This window comes from Vombatus ursinus, unplaced genomic scaffold, assembly GCF_900497805.2.
Source record: "Vombatus ursinus unplaced genomic scaffold, bare-nosed wombat genome assembly UNPS02014932.1, whole genome shotgun sequence".
Taxonomy (NCBI): domain Eukaryota; kingdom Metazoa; phylum Chordata; class Mammalia; order Diprotodontia; family Vombatidae; genus Vombatus; species Vombatus ursinus.
Window position 1 is genome coordinate 4751974 of NW_020954710.1, and position 20062 is coordinate 4772035.

The 20062-nt window shown below is 44.7% G+C and overlaps 1 protein-coding gene across 1 annotated transcript in view; it reads right to left on the reverse strand.

The window, feature by feature from the left end:
• DRAXIN (dorsal inhibitory axon guidance protein) overlaps positions 1–19769 on the reverse strand; it is a 42627-nt gene extending 22858 nt beyond the window's left edge. The window contains exon 1 of the mRNA XM_027843792.1: positions 19686–19769. The gene's annotated coding sequence lies outside the window, so the exon portion shown is untranslated. The remainder of the gene's footprint in view (positions 1–19685) is intronic.
• Between the last annotated feature and the right edge of the window lie 293 nt (positions 19770–20062).

Sequence of the window (20062 nt, forward strand, 5' to 3'; positions counted from 1 at the left end):
GGGTCCCTTTCAACTCTAAATCTTTGATTCTTCCTGGATGACTCATGCTTCCCATACATTGCAAAAGACAAAGGGAGAGGAGGAGCCAGCACTGGGGGTTCATGGAGAGGAGGCTGCTTATGTGGAAGTCCCATCTGGAGTGACCGGCTGCATCGGACGCATTATTAATAGAGGTGCACCTCTATTTCCCACTTTCCCACCCTCTCCATGCTTATTATAGCCAAACAAATACAGCTTAGAGTTAGTTTGACGTGACTGAATTTTTATGACCTCCCTGGGGTCCGCCATATATTGCATTCCTCTCTCAAAGGTGCTTACTCATCCTTTTTTTCCTCCCTCTGATCTGTTGCAATATAATTGCTCAGGATCCAGGCTAGATTAGCTGGGCCTGGAATTCCAAGTAACTCTTTACTTTTCTCCCCAGTCCTCCTATACCTGATCTTATGATCCAACTCCTCTTCACCCCAACATCCAGGCATTGCCACCCAACACGCTCATAGGGGCCCTACTTCTATAAGCAGTGCCTTTGGACCAGGGGATGAAAGGAATAGGAGTCTTTAGATGCTTAATTATTATTATTACTAATACTAATGATCGTAATTAATAATCACTGGTAGTTATTATATCATAGTCTACTAACAATAGTGGATATTTATATACCTTTCTATAAAAATGTTTTATGTATATGAGATGTCCCAAAAGTCTTAGTGCAGATTGAAGCTACAACGTTTAAAACTTCATTGACTTTTGGGATACCCTGTATTATCGATTTTGATCTGTAAGATAATTTAGCAATTTTAGGAAGATTATAGCTACCCCAAAGTGGAATAGACTATATTCTGAAGTAATGGGCGCCCCCTTAACGGTGGGGTGATAGTGGTCACTTGTCTGGTTTGTCGTAGAAGGGATTTTTTTCCCTATTCTGGACTGAACTTAATGATTTTTGAGATCCCCTCCAACTGTGATGTTCTGGCATGGAAAGACTTGGAGTCAGGTAGACCTGAGTTCAAATCCTGGCTCCTAAATTTAACTAGCTGTATGACCCCAGATAGGCAAGACTCTTCACCACTGCCTGCCTCGGTTTCCTCATCTTTAAAATGGGGAGAATAACATCACCTCCCTCCCAGGGTTGCTACGAGGACCAAACCAGACAATACATATAAAGTTCTTCACAGACCTTAAGTGCTAGATAAATGCTACCTATTATAATTATTCTGAGTGAGGATATATGTTCAAATAAACTAAACACTTATTTTATTCAGTTCTTACTCTTCACAAGACACTTCCCTAAATCCCGGGGACACAAAGAGAACCAGTGAGTCTCTGTCTTTAAGTAGGTTTTGCTCTCCTGGGTGGGGAGAGACAACATGTAAACGGATCTGTGGGTGCAATAGAATTTGGGGGTGGGAGAGGGCAGCAACGCGTAAGTGAATCAGGAAAGCATTCTCCTAAGAGGTGGCACCTGGGTTGAACCTTGGAAGAACCTGGGGTATTAGGAAGTGGAGAAAAGGAGGGAGCACATTCCAGGAGTGGAGCCCAGCCTGTGAAAGGGCATGGGAGATGGCTTACTGAGCTTAGGGAATGCTGATCAGGCCAGTATAGCTGCAGAAATATGAGATAAACCTGGAATCAGACTGCAGAGGCTTTCAACGGAGAACTTGAGGAGTCTGTATTTTGTCCTAGAGGTATTTGGGAGCCCCTCAAGATCCTTGAGAAAGAAAGTGGGCATCATGAAAATAGAGCTAAGGGGTGGGGCAGCTAGGTGGAGCAGTGGATAGAGCACTGGCCCTGAAGTCAGGAGGACCTGAATTCAAATCTGGCCTCACACCAAACACTTGACACTTACTAGCTGTGTGACCCATGGCAAGTCACTTAACCCCAACTGCCTAAAAAAAAAAAATGGAGCTAAGGAAGATCATTTTGGCAGCTTTGTGGAGAAGGAAAAAAAAGGAAGATCAGAGCTGGGAAGGGACTTCCTTCCCCAGGATCACCCCGCTGGAGAGTACCAAAGATAGGATTTGAACCTATATTCACATCTTGAGCTCTTTCCAGCTGCTACCACTCACCCAGGGGGAGTCTCAACTAATATGGGTCAGGTGCTTTCCGAAGGGGAAATCTAATTTCGCCTCAGACACGCTTTCTATTACACTCTTTTGGAGTCTAAGTCTGGAAACTGGGGGTGGCCACATTCTCCCAAGCCCAGAACAGAAAGGATGGATGATGCACCAATCTGCCAGCTCAAAGAAATTCTGCAGGGTGTGAAGCCTGGAGAAACACCTTTTTCCATCTCTGTCCTTTCCTCCCCTCCTTCCCAGGGCCATCTCCTCGTTCAACAGTGATCTCGCCTGCTGCTCAGCCTGCCGCCTCCTCTCTCTCTCTTTTTGTGTCGGGGCTGAAAGGCGGCAGGCTGTGGTACAGCCTTTTCCATGTCCCCTATTATCTGGGTGCCCTCATTATTCAGCACTGAGCCTTCGGATGCTGGAGGAATGTGTGTCACTGGGGAGGGGCTTGGGAAAGCTCCCCTCTTCACCCCTAACATATCCACTTGGCCCCTTGTGCCCTTCTTGGTTAACCTAAGCTGCTCTTAGCACATGAAGGGGAGCCTGCAGCCTTAGCATCAGCTGAGTCTGTCCTTTTCTATCCTTATCTCCTAGTCTGCTATAAGGAAACTCCCTGGGTCTTTCTCCTGCAAAAGATGGGGGAGGGGGAATGCTGAAGAGTGATGTGAATCTGGGCGGGCAGCCCCTCCAAGGGGACCTTTAAGGGGCTTTCCGCTGGGTGATGAAAAGTTCAGGAAGGCTCGTCACACGTGTCAGAAACCCCCAGCCCCAGAGTAAATACCTGCTCTGGTTATGAGAGGCAGAATGGAAAGAGCTTGGGATGGGAGATTAGACTTACCCTGGAAGCTCAGCTCTGTTACTTATTACCTGTGTGGTCGTAGGTGACTCACTTAGCCTTTGAAAAATGAGAATGTTGGACTAAATGCTCTCAAAACTCCATCCTAACTTTTAATCCCATGATTCTATCTAGCTCCATAGGTTTGCAAGCTCCATGAAGGCAGGGATCTTGTCTTCTCTAACCTTTGCAAATCTCCAGTACCCGGCCCAAAGCTGGGAGACCTGGTTTCTATAAGGGTGGTGCTAATGAGGCCACGGCTGAGCTCTCCATATGAACCAGAATCCTACAAGGTAAGACTGAATCCCCCGCAGGCAAAGTCATTACCAACTGGGTTATGTTGAGGGTGTGGCCAGTAAAGCCATAGCAGTTCATTCACCCAACAACAAACAGTTCATTAAATGATTATTACAATAGTATATATCATATATATGTATAATATTATAGATCACATATAGATTATTACATGTATATTATTATATATCACATATAGAATATCATAATACATATAATGCATATCACACATGCAATATCACACACAGAATATCACACACATATATAATGTATATCAATATAGAATAGCACACACATATATAATATATACCACATATAGAATATCACATATATCTCTAATATATATCACACATAGAGTATCATATACATGTGTAATATTATATCACATATAGAATATCACACACATGTTATATATCACATATAGAATATCATATACATATATACTATTATATATTATAATGAAGATCAAGATCCCATAGGTAGAGCTGGTAACCTAGTAGGTGTTTAGTGAATGGTTGGTCATTGAATGATTGAATGAGTAACTACAGCTAAACTGGCCACATCCTCAACATAATGGAGCTGGTGGTGACTTTATCCTGTGGAGGGGCATGGGCTCAGTGTTCATCAATGGAAGATGGCTGTCCAGGACCAGGGTTAGGAGTGTTCTCTGTGCCTCAGGGAACACAGGCTTCCTCTCTGCAGAACTCATCACTTCATACATGGCCCAAGCCTTCAACCGCAGCCTTATTAGCACAGAACTCTGGCCACCAAGCTAACCAGAATAGGTAGAATTAATTCTTGGAGATGGCCAATAAACCACTGAGGGAACAAGACCAGGCCACTCGTAACAAAATAATTTCCCTTTTACACTGGAGGGGAGCGAAAGAATCTTAGACTATCTTAGCCACAAAGACTAGAAATTGTTTAAGCCAATCCCCTCATTTATAGCAGAGGTACCCAGAGAGGGGAAAGGGCAGGAATTTCACGGGTGAAGGGAGGTTCAGACCCAGGCCTCCTAAAGCTGAGTTATGCCAGGCTGTTTCAGCTAGCTTCCCTGGCTTCATAAGTAGCCTGGCAGAGTCACACTGGCTGGGAAAAGATTTGTAGACTGATGAGCTGTGGAGGGGGGTGGTGTTTGCAAAGCTCTTCACACCCAGGGCAGCTGTAAATCCATGGGAGCACAATTTCCAAGGAGAGATGGCAACCCACCACTGAGTGATGGAGAAGTCTGGCAAGCAGCCTTAGGAAATGGGGGAATGGATCGCATATCAGAGAGCTAGGTCTGAAAAGGGCTTGAAGATGCAAACCCATGCTTTTACAAATGTGGAAACTGAGGCTCAAGGACACGATGGAATGGATCAGAGCCAGGATTCAAACCAAGTCCTGAGTTTGAATCTCACTACTGACACCATCTGTCAGCACGATTTGAACTCAGGTCCTCTGACTCCGGAGCCAATATTGCCTCTATTGTACCACATCTCCTCTGCGGTTTGGACTGCATGATCTCTAAGGTCCCTTGCAGCTCTGCTTCTAGTACCTTGTGAGCTAGATAGGGACTAGAGGAAGCCATAGTTGGGCCGGAGCCTAGCAACCCAGGGTAGAATGTAAAGGGGAGGAGGTGTCAGAAAAATGAATGATTTCGCTCTCATTCTCCCCTCTGCCTCCCCCTGCGCCTGTCCCAGCTACAGTTCCAGACCTGCAGGAGACAGCGTCACATGCAAACGAGGATGATTAATCAAGCCCGACGCCCAGCTTTGACTCCCCATAGACCCCTCCCCCCTCCAGTCTTCCCATTCAGGGCCGCCCATGGTCGGGGGGCAGGAGACAAGAGGGGCGCCTGCCTCCCCGACAGACAACTTGTGGCGCCTCGGCTGAATGCTTTCACCGGGCGCCCCGTGGCAGCTGTCACCCATAGAAGTCCGCCAGGCCGGTCCGCCAGGCCGGCCCACCCGCAGGACCGCTGCACCACTGAGACTCCGGACCCACTGAGGGAGGGACAGATGGCAGGTCCTCACTGCGCGGGTGGCAAGGCGTGGTGGGGTTAGGCTGGGCCAGGCGGGTCAAGTCCAGATGGATCGGACCTGGGATGTTCTAGAGCAGCCGAGGGTTTGGGATCCATCCGCTGGACACGCACTTAGCTGGGTAAACTTGGGCAAGGGGAGGAGGAAAGGAATAAGCATTCATATAGCCCTACTGTGTGCACAAAGCATTCCAGAGTTATGATCTCACTTGCTCCTCACAGCAACCTTGCAAGGTAGGCGCTGTTTATTTTCATTATTTGACATTTGAGGAAACAGAGGCAGACAAAGGTTAAGTGACTTTCCTTGAGTCACACAGCTAGTAAGTACCTGAAACAGGATTCAAGCTCAGGTCTTCCTGACTCTAGATCCAGAGCTCTATCCGCTGCACCACCTAGTTTCAAGTCACTAACCCTTATTGTGCCTCAGTTTCCCCATCTGTTGGATGAAGTTATTCCTAAAGTCTCTCGCAGCTTGAATGCAATGGGATTGCATGAGAATATAAGCTCCCTAGTAGAATATAAGGCTCTGGAGTCTTGGTATTCCAGTGCACAGAAGGCACACAGAAGGCACTTAGTTAGTAAATGTTTGTGGTATTGAACGGTATTTCCTGAACCATTGTAATAATTCATGTTGATGGAGTACGGTGGAAAGAGAACTGGATTTGAGGACCTGGGTTCAAATCCCACCCTTGCTACTTATGACTTGGTGGACCTGGGGTGAGTGGCTTCATCTCTGAGCCTGTTTTCTCATTGGTGAACTGAGAGAATTGATTAGATTAGGTAACCTCTAAATTTATGATCCTATACTGCTTTCCTCCCAATCATCCTGTGAGGAAGGGAGGGCAAGGCTTACTTAACACCCCCATTTTACAGATAAAGAAACTGAGGCCCAGAGACATCAAGAGAATTGCCCAAGGCCACACATCTAGTAAGTGGTAGTGCCTGAAGTCTGAGACCCAGAGACTCCAAAACTAGTGTTTTCCCCTCATTGTTCCACACTTCCTTCTTTGCATATTAGAGCTCTCCAGAGGCCAACATTTATTAAGTGCCTGCTATGTGCTGTTCACAAAGTAATCTTTCCCAGCATTTAAAAAGCCTTGAATTCTAAAGGAATTCCACAATCCTTTGGGCAGTGCCCTGCCCTGATGGCCAATCCCTTTTTCTTGCTTATAGATTCTCCTATTCCTGACAGAGGGGCATCTCTCTAGAGTTTGACCTGCGTTCTCCCATTTGAGACCCAAAGCCCCCAGGTAGGGGTGCTCTGGAGCCAGCTCAAACCCATTGATAGAACCATCATTAAATTTTCAGTGAGAGCATTTACTCCTCAAAAACCAGCAACTGATTTATCGTTTTGTTGATTGTCTAGACTTAAGAAAGCGGTGGAGAAAATGTTAATAGTGCAGATTAAATTTAAAAGTAGGTCATGCGTACCTTTCCCCCCAGGGAGCTGGTTGTTAAATATTTAACAGCACACCCCGGGCGGGGGGGGGGGGGGGGTAGGACTGATCCCACAGGTGTTAATAACGTCATTTTTTCAGATGAGGTCATTGAACCTCCGAGAGGTAAAGGGACTCTCCCAATGGAAGTTTCAGAAGTCAGTTTTACTCCCTGGTCTCTTTCTGTCATCAAATCTAATGGTCACCGTGGTGATAGACAGCAAGCTGTTATAACCATCCAGAGACTGTCTCCAGTGGGCTCCCAACAACCTTCAAACTGGCCTCATTTTCCTTCTTTCTGGGTCAGGACCACGCTGGTTCTTATTCACCTACTACCAGGAACTGACCTAGGGAATCAATACTTTCCCTGTAGGTAGGTAGGTAGGTGTGTGTGTGTGTGTGTGTGTGTGTGTATGTGTATGTGTTTGTAGGGTGGGAGATCTGGGGAGATGGAAGAGGGAGTGAGATGGAGTGGCTCCTATTCAAAGACCCATGAGAATTCATGGAACTTAGCTGAGCCTGGAGTTCAAGGGACTTCTGCTTTCTCTTCTCCACTCCCTCTCCCCCAATCAAGGAGTCAAATAACAAAAGGTTGGATTCTTGCCTTCCCAACTCTTAGCTCAAGGCAAGAGAGCAGGCCTTGGGGCCTCTTTATTTACTAAATACAGTTGTCCTTGGAAAGATGCCATCGGTCCAGTTTTTATAATTCAAATCCTATTTCTCCAGGAACTTATATGATAAGTTCATTGGATAATAACTGGAATTTATACAACTCTTGACATATATTATTCCATTTGAGACTCACAACAACCCTGAGAGACAGGTACCAATATAAAAGTCATTACTGACTCCACCTTACTAAGCCCTTGAGAAGTGACTTGACCAGGATCACACAGCTACTGTCAGAAGCGGAGATTGGAACCCAGATCTTCATAACTCTCAGTCTAACACTCTTTTCTGCCTTCAGGGATGCTTTATTTTCATAGATTTAGAGCTGAAAGGAGCCTTGGAGGTTACCTAGTCTAACCCCCTCATTTTATGGAGGTCTAGATAACTTAAATGACTTGTCCAAGGTCACCTAGCTAGCAAATGGCAGAGTCAGGATTTGAACACAGGTCTTCTGTCTCTAAACCAGAACTCCACAGCCCAGAGTTTGTGTCCTCATTTATCTTTAAAGGACAACACTTCATAACGTGTTTGCTTTAAGACAATTGGATACCATAGGTTAATATGGAATAACTCTAGGTTGAGAAATACGGGGATGGAGAAGAGAAGATTTAGAGTTGATGTTTTAGCTGGCACCAAATACTTGAAGGGATGCCAGGTGGAAGGGATGCCAGGGAACAGATTCCCTGTTAGGTCACACAGGGCAGAACTAGGAGCACTGGGCAGAAGCTTGAAAGAAATAGATGGCAACTTAATATAAGAAAAAAACCCAATGAAGCAGTCCAAAAAGTGAAATGGGCTACCCCGGAGGTAATCAATTTCCCACTACGGTCTGTCTCCAAGCAGAGGCTGACGGGTGATTATAGATGGGGTTTTTGGTCAGGTAAGGCTTAGAATGGATGGCTTTGAGGTGCTTTTCTTTTCTTTCTTTTTTTTTGAGGCAAACAGGGTCAAGTGACTTGCCCAGGGTCACACAGTTGGTAAGTATTTTGGGGCTGGATTTGAACTCAGGTCCTCCCTGCTCCAGGCCTGGCACTCTATCCACTGCACCACCTAGCTGCCTTGAGGTCCTTTTCAGTCTGGAAGTTCTCTGTCTGTGATTCCGTATCCCTCTCTTATTTTCTTGTATCCAGTGGTTTATGATATATTTATATAAGAAGATGGACTGGACTTGTGATTTCACTGATATAAAGAAATTCCCTCCATCAATGCACATTGGCACCTTTTCTGCTACTCATTGTCTCAGATGTCATCATCATCATCATCATTAATTACTTTGTAGAGAGGTGAGGGACTATGTGTGGGAAATGTTGCATATACTACCAAATATGACTGCTGAGGCAGCTCTGTGGCATCTTGGGGAGAATGCAGGAAGACCTGAATTCAAATCCATTCTCAGATACTAGCTTTGTGACCCTGGGCAAGTCACTTCACTGCTGTCTGCCTCAGTTTCCTCATCTGTAAAATGGGAATAATAATAACTCTAAGGGTTCTTGTGAGGATCAATTTGTAAAGCACTTAACACAGAGCCTGGCACATAGTAGGTGCTATATGAATATTCATCATCATTGTCATTATTATTAATTATGATGATGATGATAGCATTGCTTAGAGAGCTGAGAGACTGAGTGACTGGTATTTGTCAGACCCAGGCTCTGAGGTCAGCATTCTAAACACTATGCTTAAAATTAAAGGAAATTAAATGGATGAATACTCATGTAAAGGAAAGAATCCTTTTCACAAAGTGAATATTCATCCTTAATCTACCCACTTTCCAAGTTGGCCTTTGAGAGAGGCTTTTGAAATTTTATGGCAGCCTGGCAAAGTTTACAAATCCCTTCTCAGAATAATGTTTTTAGAATGCACAAAATAAAATATAAAGGAAATTGATTACCCTGAAACAAACAGAATTTTTTTTCTCATCCACATCCACAGACCCAATGGGGGAAGTCCTTGGACCTTGGGTTAAGAACCTTTGACCTTTAGGAATAACAGATTTTTAAAAATCAGAGTCAAGCTATGCTGCTTATTACTCATTGGTCATCTGTGGAATTTTAAAGCTAGATTGAGGCTCAGAGACCCCGGAAGAACGGTGTAGTGAAAAGAACCCTGACTCTAGAGACAAAGGATATGGGGTTCAAATCCTGACTGTGACGCTTACTACCCATGAGACGATTGTCTCCATAGCCAATACTGAGGCTCTTTGGGCCTCAGTTTCCTCATCTGTAAAACTTGCTCTCTTCCAGCTCTCAAATCCATTGTGTGAGATGGAGTCACTAAAAAATGCCTTGAGATCCTTTCTTAGCAAGGCTCCAGGTTTGAAAGGAAGCTTGCCCATGCATGCCTAAAGTATTCACCACTGGAATGAGAGTGAGTCACTTAACCCCTGTTTGCCTCAGTTTCCTCAACCGTAAAATGGGGATAATAATACCTTTAAGATTCTTGTGAAGATCAAATGAAATAATATTTGGAAAGCATTTAGCACAGTGCCTGACACATAGTGGGAATGAGAACTCACCAGACAAGGGAGAATATCTGAAATTTTGCAACAATATTCATCACATTATGGTATTGGGTAGGCCATTATTATTATTTTTTTGGGTGAGGAAATTGGGGTTAAGCGACTTGCCCAGGGTCACACAGCTAGTAAGTGTCAAGTGTCTGAGGCAGGATTTGAACTCAGGTCCTCCTGACTCCAAGCTGGTGCTTTGTCTACTGCACCATGTAGCTGCCCCTTAGGGTGTTGTTTTTTTAAACCTTCCTTCCAGACCGTATCTTCCCATCCCAGAAAGATGGGTTTCTGTGGACCAGAGCCATAACTTTTATTTTGATGCCTGGACCAACACAAAACTATTCTGTGAATGGTAGATCAAAATGGAGGGACACCAGAGGGATACCTCTGGATGGAGACATTGAGCTACTGTGTGGCCACTTTGGGGGAGGCTACTGCTGAAGAGGAATGTAAGAAGGGTGGGGATAGGCCAGGGAAGAGCTCACCTGGAGGGTATGGCCCTGGGGTGGAAAGCAGTGGGCCATTTGGTCCAGTGGATTCTTTGGTGGAAGGATTGACTTCAAATGCTTTTAGCTCCCTTTAAATTCAGCACCTGGGGACAAAGCCCAAGCTTCCCCACTCTAGTTACAACTCTACTGTAGAGCTCATCCATTGCACTTTTTGCTACCTAAAAACGTTTCTCTTGCCCAAATTTCCTGCTTGCTCTTTTATGGTACATAGTTGTTTTTTTTTTCAATAGAAAGGGACCTTAAAGTAAATTTAATACAACTTTCTTATTTTACAAATGAGGAAACTGAGGCCTACAGATGTTAGGTGGCTCACAAGGTTCTGGGATTCCGACCCAGGTCCTCAAAACCTCAGACTGTAGGCTCTTTCCCCTCCATCTTGCTCTTTCTTGCTCCACATCACATTTTTCCATTTTTCTACCTCCCAACATAGGTGAGAGCTCTCTGGCCCTTTATATTCTTTTTTTTGTTTGTTTGTTTGTTCGTTTCTTTATTTCACAAAATGCTTTATTCTTCCTGGTGACCCAGAGAGTAGACATATTTTCCTTTAACCCTTTCATTTTCTCCTCTTGGGGTTTGATCACTAATTGCTTTTTCAGGTGATAACCATCTTTGAAAATAAAAATGTGAAAAGTAACCCAGTCCACCACATTTACTTTGCACTCACTGTATTCATAGCCCTGAACTAAGCCCTTTGGGAAATGCTTAATTAATAGTAACAACAACGATGATAATGATGATAATGACAATAATGATAATTCAGGACTTGTTCATCTCCACCAGAAATTATAGACAGTTTGTCTCCTTAAGGAACCCAGATGTATTGATCAATGCAGATTACACAAGGAAATGGTAGAAACTTTGCAATGCATCATTTTTGCCTTTCTTTGTATTCTCAACACTCAGTACGGTGCCTGGCCCATAGTAGGTGCATAATAAATTCCTGTTGACTGATATCACTGCAAGCTGCAAAAATTTGTTGTTTACCAAATATATAACAGAACACGGCCTAGTGGTTAGAATTACATATCAAAAATTCACTATTTGTCACAGCCTGATGGATCACAGATCCAAATACTATAAATATAGACCTCAAAATATACTTAAGATAATAAGCCACTGCAGCTGGGCCATTATTACAGACCAAACTGTTACAATCACCCAAATACGGTGTTGATTCATTAAAGTTTATTAAGAACGATGCACTTTTAAAAATAGATTTAGTCATATCAAATACCTATAATCTCCAGGTTATGTAGAACAAAAGGCTTTCAAGATACAGAGACTGAGCAGAAGAAACCAAAATTATATGAGAAAAGGATTGAGGCCAATATCATGTCTGTCTTCTTATCTTCTATTAGAGTTGTCCTGTAAATGCTCTCAGTAGCAGCTAGGTGGTGCAGTGGGTACTGTGCTGAGCCTGTAGTCAAAAAGATGGGAGTTCAAATTTGGCCTCAGACACTTAATAGCTGTATGACCCTGAGCAAACTGCCTCAATTTCTTCATCTGTATAATGAAAATCATAATAGCACCTACCACACAGAGTTTTTGTAAGGATCAAATGAAACATTTGCAAATTGACCAGAACATAGTAGGCACTTAATAAATGTGTGTTTCCCTCCCTCCCTCCTCCCAGTGAGCTTCCAGAAGATGAGTTCAGATACAATGCAATTCTTTTATTCAACTGCACAAAACAGTCATTTTATGCACCTGTGCAACAGTCCAAAGAATATTAAACATAAAAGAATAACACCAGGAGAACAACTTGTCCCAGGATCCTTTCTGTCTGAACCCCAAAGAAAAGGATGATACAAATGTGATGAAAAACAATGCAACAAGGGAATGGACTGGCCTTGTAATTGTACTGGTAGAGAGAACTCCCATTCTCCACTGACACAGGCTGACACTTCCTCTGCAGCTTATACTTTTAGAGAGCATTCAGAGTTAAGTGAATTATCCAAGGTCATACAGCCAGTGTATGTCAGAGTGGGACTTGGACTCAGATCTTCCTGGTTCTGAGGCCAGCTCTCCAGCCACTAAGCCATGGTACCTCTTAGAGCAAAAACAAAGAAATAAACATTTATTAAGCACCTACTATATACCAAGCACTTCCCTAAATGCTTTACAAATATTATCTCAATTAATCTTCACAACCCTTCAAGGTAGGCGCTGTTATTATCCCCATTTTACAGATGGGGAAACTGAGGCAGACAGGTTACGTGACCTGCCCAGGGTCACACACTTAGTAAATATCTGAAATTGGATTTGACTCCAGGCACAGGACTCTATCTACTGTGCCACCTAGCTGCCTCTATAACAACAACAACAACTGTAATATATTGGCCTGTATATAGTGCTTTAAAGTTTTCAAAGTACTTTACCTACATTTTCTCATTTGATCAAAGAAAAGGGGCACATGATAACTCAAGGGTCTCTCATTTTGAATGGGGAAATAGTCCCTGCCCAGGCTCCTAGTCTGATGGGGGTAGACAGTTCCTACCTTTGAAGACCCCCCCCCCCATGATGGAGGATGTAAAGTCTAACACAGAAGACAGAGCATACCCAGGAATAAATCTTGATAAATAAAAATGATGAAAAATAAAGATAAATTCTAGCCAACTCAGATTCACCAAAGGCTAAAGGATTAGGGAGCTAGGGCAGAGTTGCTAAAGAGATCAGGGGAACTGGAGAAGATTTCTGCAAAACAGTGGACTTCAGCCCACTTTGGAAAGGGGCAGGGGAAGCAGGGAGGAGGTTTGTGATGTCTCTGAGAGAGAGCATTGTGCTTGTGTGCCTGTGGGGGCGGGCGGGTCCACGCATGTGTATTTGTGCAAGTGAGTGACCACAAGTAAGTGTCTCTGTACGCGTTTGTGTGTGCATGGATGCCCCAGGACAGAGACCAGACGCAGGTGTGAGCTGTTAATACCAACCGGACTCAGTGGGAATGATGGATGGATGGGCCTTAGAGGGCCGGGAGCAGAATGTGGTGGCGGAGCTAAGGCTCACAGCTCCTGACTGCGAGGGAGGGCTGGAATCAGGAGGGTGGCATCGTCTGAATCAATGAAGTCCCACCTTCCCTGCTAGCGATTTCCCCATCTGCTTTTTCTGTTGTTCCACACAACAATAGGGGGAACTTCCTCTTCTGGGCCCCAAGAGTCCCTCAAGCTTTCTTGAAAGCTCTTCTAACTTGCCCGCCCCCACCCCCCATCCAGCTACAAGTACGTGACTGAGCTGGCCTCTTCTCTCCTCCCCCTTTCTCTGGTTAGCCTCCTGGGCTATCATCACATCCGTGGCTCCTGCAGCCCAGAAACACTCCAACTCTGTCCTCCTGTGCTCCCAGGTGGCGTTCCTCCCTTATGCCCCTCCCAGTTACCCAGAGGCTGATCCCGTCGTTTGGGGATTATCCAGACTCCTTCTGCCTCGTCCCCCTGGCCCTGCCACCGAGGGCAGAGGGATCCTATGCGAGCAGCAACACTATATGAAGAAAAGCCTTGATTCTAACGTCAGAGAACTTAATCTCATGTCTTGGCTTTGCTTCTTCCTAGCGGTCTAACCTCAAGCGAGTCATAAGAGCCCAGACTCGAGCTGGAAGGGAACTTTGAGGTCACCTGCTCCAACCCCCTTGTTTTACGATGGAAGAAATGAAAGCCTGGTGATCTCCCCCGTTAGACTGATTGTGAGCTCCCTGAGGGCAGAACTGTCTTTTGCTTTTCTTTGTATCCCCAGGGCTCAGCACAGTGCCTGGCACATAGTAGGCATATAATACAAGATCATTGACTGACTGCCCAGAATCACGCAGGAAGTCGGTCACTGGCAGACTGCAGTAGAATGGAAGCTCTTTGAAGACAGGCCATTTTTTTGTCTTTGAATTCCCAGTGCCTAGGACAAAGCTAAATGAATGTTTGTTGCTTGATTGATGATTAATTCCAAATTCAGGGCTCTTGTCCCTCTCTCATGCTGTCTCCTCCTCTTTGAGCCTCAGTTTCCTCATTTTTACATATCTGTGTGAGGACAAATTTTCTTCATACTTTTCAACCAAAACAACTTATGGCAGCAGATTGAATGCACAAGCAGCTCTGAAAATCCAGCTGTATTCTCTTAAGCCAGACATGAAAGAGATTTGCAAAAAATGTGTAAAAACAATGTCACTAAAATGTTTTTCACTTTGGAAAAATATAGCTATTTATGTGATCTGCTATGGGTTTATTATTATTATTTTAATGAATATATAAATATACTATTAAATAGTATTATTAAATAACATATTACATATATAATATATTGCTATATTATATAATGTTATGTATTATATTATCTGTGACAATATATAATTTTGTAATTATATAACATCATGTAACATTATAATATATGTTTATTATAATTTTATAACATTATTATATAAATGTGCATTATAAGGTAATAAAATTAAAAATTATTAAATAAAAATTAAAGATTATTAAAAAGCAATGACTATATTATCTATATGATAAATATAATAGTTAATAATTATTAGTAATTAATAAATATTGATGTAGTACCTACTATGTGCCAAGCACTTTACAAATATTATCTCATTTGAACCTCATAACAACATTGAGAAGTAGGTGCTATTATTATTCCCATTTTACAGAAGAGGAAACTGAGACAACGAGGTCAAGTGCCTTGCCCAGGGTCACACATCTATGGAGTGTCTGACACAACTTCATTTCTAATATAGTAAACATCAATAGATATAAATAACCCACCGAAAAAGCCTTTTTTTGGGGGATGGGCAGGAAGTCTTCAACAATTTTTAAGATTGTAAGGGGGTCCTGAGACCAGAAGATTTGAGAACCTCTGGCCCGGATCCCCGTGGTGTCCTCCAGCTTGAACAATAAGATTTATGAGATCACATTTGAAGAGTGAGGCCCAGAGATGATGAGTGGGATGTGTCATCCTGAGTGGGCAACCCCATGAATAATTCCAAGGAAAGGGATTTATAATCCCACATCAGCTGCTCACAGGTTTCCCTTAAATCCTTTAGCCCCAGTCACACACAGTCTGTTGTCACTTGCCATTAGAGTCATAAATTTAGAGATGGAAGGTAGCATAGGGCCACTGAATTCAAGCCCCTCATTTAACAGAAGAGGAAACAGACCAGGAAAGATAAGTACTTTGCCCAAGGTCACACTAGAAGTAAGTAGCAGAGTCAGTATTCAAACCCAGGTTCAAATATCTCCAATTTGAACTCCCAATCCAATTCAGCACTCTTTCCATTGTGCTAAGAAGCCTCTCCAGTTATATGGACAGTGATGATTCCTGGTGGTGTGGGGGAAGTTAGCATTGTGGAGCTCCAAAACAGAAATCTCCCAACTCAGTGGAAACACAGCTGATGAAGGAGCCATTCTCAATGAATGAAAGAAAAAGCTGGTGTGAGACAGAGGTGCTGAATTGGGTAAGTGTCACATGGCCTCCTTGTGATGAATTACCAGCTGTTAGAAACCATTAACAGAAGCCAAATTGATTTCATTTTGAAAGCAGAACCTTTTCTTATCTTCCATGGATTACAGCACAAGCTGGAGCTCTGTGTATGTAGATGTGTGTGTGGGTGAGGGGGTGAGTGTGTGCAGACAGTGTGAGAGTCCAAGGATGTGAGAGTGTGAGGGGGTATGTGCAAAGATGAGATCGTGTGGGGGTGAGTGTCAATGTGAAAGTAGAAGTGTAAGAATATGTATAAAGGTGAGAGTGTACATGTGTGAGTGTGAAGGTATAAGAGTGTAAGAGGATGAATGTGTGTATGTGCAAAGGTGTGTATGGCTGTGAGTATGAAGATACAAAAGTATAAGGGTGAAATGGTCAGCATGCAAAGATGAGAGTGTATGGGTGTGAGTGTGAAAATAGAACAGTATAAGCATAAGTATGCAAAGATAAGAGTGTATGGGTGTGAGTGTGAAGACAGAATAGTATAAGGATAAGTGTGCAAAGATGAAAGTGTATGGGTGTGAGTGTGAAAATAGAACAGTATAAGGATAAGTATGCAAAGATAAGAGTGTATGGGTGTGAGTGTGAAGACAGAATAGTATAAGGATAAGTGTGCAAAGATGAGTGTATGGGTGTGAGTGTGAAGATACAAAAGCATAAGGGTGAGTATGAAAAAGTGAGAAGTGAATGGGTGTGGGTTTGAAGGTATAATGGTAAAGGGTGTGCAAGAATGTGTGCATGAAGTGAAGAGAGTGAAAGAGGAAGTCATCTACTGTGATGGATGTGAAGGAGTAAGAGTATCTACCATCTAAATGTTAGTGCGATTGTGAGGATTTGTGAGTTTGAGGGTCTATGAGTGTGCCAGAGTAGAAGGGATGTGCAGAGAGGTGAGAGTGTTTAAAGGTGAGATGTGAGGGTATATGTGTGAGGATGGAGAGTATAAGGCATGTATGTGAGTGTATGTGTGAGTAGGCAAGAGGATGTGTGTGTGTGTGTGTGTGTATGTGAGTGTGTGTGAGGATGGATAGAGGGATGAAGGCATACAAGTATGAAAGAATGAGAGTGAGGAGTATATGTGTATACTTGTGAATGCAAGGGTATGTGAGACCTTTCGGATGAGAGTGTGCAGAAGGGTGAGAGGGGATAGTTGTGACATCAGAAGGGTGTGTATAAGAAGATAACTGAAAGACAGAAGCCACTCAAAGATATGTCACTCAACCCCTACTTGTCCTCTCTTTCCTTTCTAAATCTATTCTCTAAAAAAAATTTGCTATCAGTCGTTTTCACCATAGTGTGAATTCCAGTCACTATATTACCTTTGCAAGGGGTGTCTTCCTTAAACCTCATGGGGGTGGTGTGGGGACAAACGTTTACATTCCTACTATGTGTCAGGCACTGTGCCAAGTGCTTTACAAATGTTATCTCATTTGGTCCTCACAACAGTCCAGTGAGGTAGATGCTATTATTATCCCCATTTTACAGTTGAGGAAACTGAGGCTGACAGGTTAAATGACTCGCCCAGGGTTGCACAGCTAGTAAGTGTCTGTAAGGCTGGATTTGAAGGATTTTCACTGAGGAATGAAAGCCTCAGTCCTCCATTATGAAAGAATCCCAGGTATTAGCCATTATTGGAAGAGAGGAGGTTCTGAAGGGGGGGGCGGTGCATTCCAAGCCCTACTGCCCAGAAAGGTTGCTTTCTGCTCTGCTGGTCTGGTAAAGCTGGTCCTGTGGAGGTACGTGTGGCCATGAGAATCAGTGGGTGGTGCCGGTACATAGATCTATTATAACCTGGCTGGGGTGGGTAGGTGGGGGTTGAGTGAGTCTGTGTGAGTATCTGGATGGATTATAGAGTTGGAAGGGAACTGACAGACCGTTTAAACCCAACATCCTCATTTTCAGAGGGGGTGGAACTTGACTAGGCAAGATGAGGAAGGAGGCAAGGACTCCCAAGCTTCTCTGGTGGCTGTGTTGAATCCCAACTTCACAGAACAAATCCTTAGGATTTGTCAAAATCAGTCAAAGGGCTACACTTGAGGACCTAGAGGGCCACATGTGGCCTCCAGGAGGCAGGTTCCCCACCCCTGGCCTAGAAAGTCTGAAGGGGCTGTGGGTGGACTTTACTTAGAGAATGTCAGAGCTGAAAGGGACTTAGGCTCTAAGGCCTTTCCAGCTCTTAACATTCTGGGTTCTAAGATCCTTATGCAGCTTGACATTCTGTATTCTAAGCCCTCCACCCGCCACCCCAGCTCTGACATTTTATATTCCAAGGTTCCTCAGTTCTAAATCTGGTTTTTGGTGATGACATTCATTCTCACATTTTCACTGCCCCAATGCCAGCCCCACCCCAAGCACTTCAGTTGGCAGTTTTGCTTAGGATACAACTCTTGGGAGATGGGTGGGGAAGGGGGAATGAGAGGAAGGACAGGCAATGCAAGGAGGGACACATTTTGTAAACGCACATATATGTTTAATGCCAGAAACACGATTTTCACAGGCAAGGGAGGTACTGATTTTTGATAAATCAAAGCAAAGACTCGGATGGACATCAACCAGAGGGGGTGCCATTTTCAAATGGGGTGTGGCAGGAGGAGTCAATTTTCCAACCATGCCAAGTGGCTAAGCAGCCTCCACCAGGCTCTGTGAGGGAGGAGACAGGCAGATGGATCGTAGAGGGAGGAAGGGAATCTTCTTTATTGACTGAAATCCCCAAACCAGAGGATCTGAATCACTGAAGCTTTGGAGATCTAGGCTGAGGGAGCTCTGATGAGGATAGAAAGCTAGGCAGATGAAGAGACATAGGCAGAGACCTAGAGAAAGGCTTTGAGAGGACAGGAAGTGGACAGCAGGTGATACAGAGCTTGAGAAGGACAGGAGGGGAAGGATACTGGAGTAAGGAATACTAGGGTTCAAATCGTATCTCTCTGTGTCTCAGTTTCCTCATCTGTAAAAATGACCAGGCTAGGTTTAATGGCCTCCAAAGTCCTTCCCAACTCTAAATCTGATCTATGAGTCAAGAAGAATGGAGAGGAGCTGAGAAATTGGAGCCGGATAGAAACTTAGGGACTGGAGTACAGTTTGTGCACTTTAAGAGGACACACTCAACCACCTTGATCCACGGGGGCTTTGTCCTGAGTCCAGATGGGAGGAACCAAGGAACTCCAACAGAACTGGTCATGAGCCCAAGGTTTGGGAAAGTGTCAAGTCAACCGGTCCCAGGCCAGCCAAAATGCTGACCTAGTCTCCGGGAAAGGGTGGAAATGGGTCTAGCTTTCAAGGCAGAGAAAGAATGGTTTGGCTTTCCCATCTCAGGGTTAACGGAGGTGTAAAATAATGGACCCCAAGCCTAGAATGTCCCTAGCACAGGTGTCTCAGATCTGGTTTCATTCTGTGTCTGAGGAACAAGACACAGGGTTCCAGCCCTGCAGATGAGATGAGGGGAATCTACGTGGAGATCGGAGACACAAGAGAAGTCAACGATACAGAAGTGGGAAGACCGAAAGAAAGAGAATAGGAGAGAAAATAGAAAGTGAGAATGCAAAGGTATGGAAAGACTGAACGGAAGAGAGAAAGAAGAGGGAAAGAAAGGAGAGAATGTGAGTGTCGAAGTGCGATGGGGATGAGTGTAGGAGAAGGAAAAGTAAGCAAGGGAGTGCGAGAGAACCAGAGGGACGGATAGAGACAGAGGTGAAACTGAAAAAACAGGAAAAAGAGGGAAGGTGAGGAAGGGAGAGACCCCAGGAGTGAGTCACAAGGAAAAGGAGAAGAGAAGAGATAGAGAAGGAAGCGGCTGCTCTTTCTCGCTTATGCTCAGAACTCCTTGCCCACCCCTCTGTCCCCTCTTCTCCCTGTTCCCCAGCCCTCCGCCCAGGGAGCGAGCGCTTTCGCAGGTGACCCACCTTTTTCCAGGGACAGATAGCGCGGAAGGAGGACAAATTCTCCCGGGCTCCTAGCTGTGAGGCCGGCCCAGGAGCTTACCTGTCCAGCGCCCGGGCAGCCCGAGGTAGCGGCGAGCGGTGTGCCTGCCGGGGCGCGGGAGGCTGAGGGGGCTGGTGCGCCTCCGAGAGCGCAGAGGAGACCGCTGGCGGACTAGCAGTGGGAGAATGTGCAGATGTGAGAGGGAGGGGAGGGGAGGGAGGAGGGGACCCGAGAGTGGGCAAGGGGAGGGGACACTGGGCGGGGGAGGGGCGCGCAGGGAGAGAGGACCGGGAGCCGAGTTACCCGGGGGGCGGGGGCGGGGGCGGGCTAGCAGCCACCAGCCGCGGGCCCAGGGGAG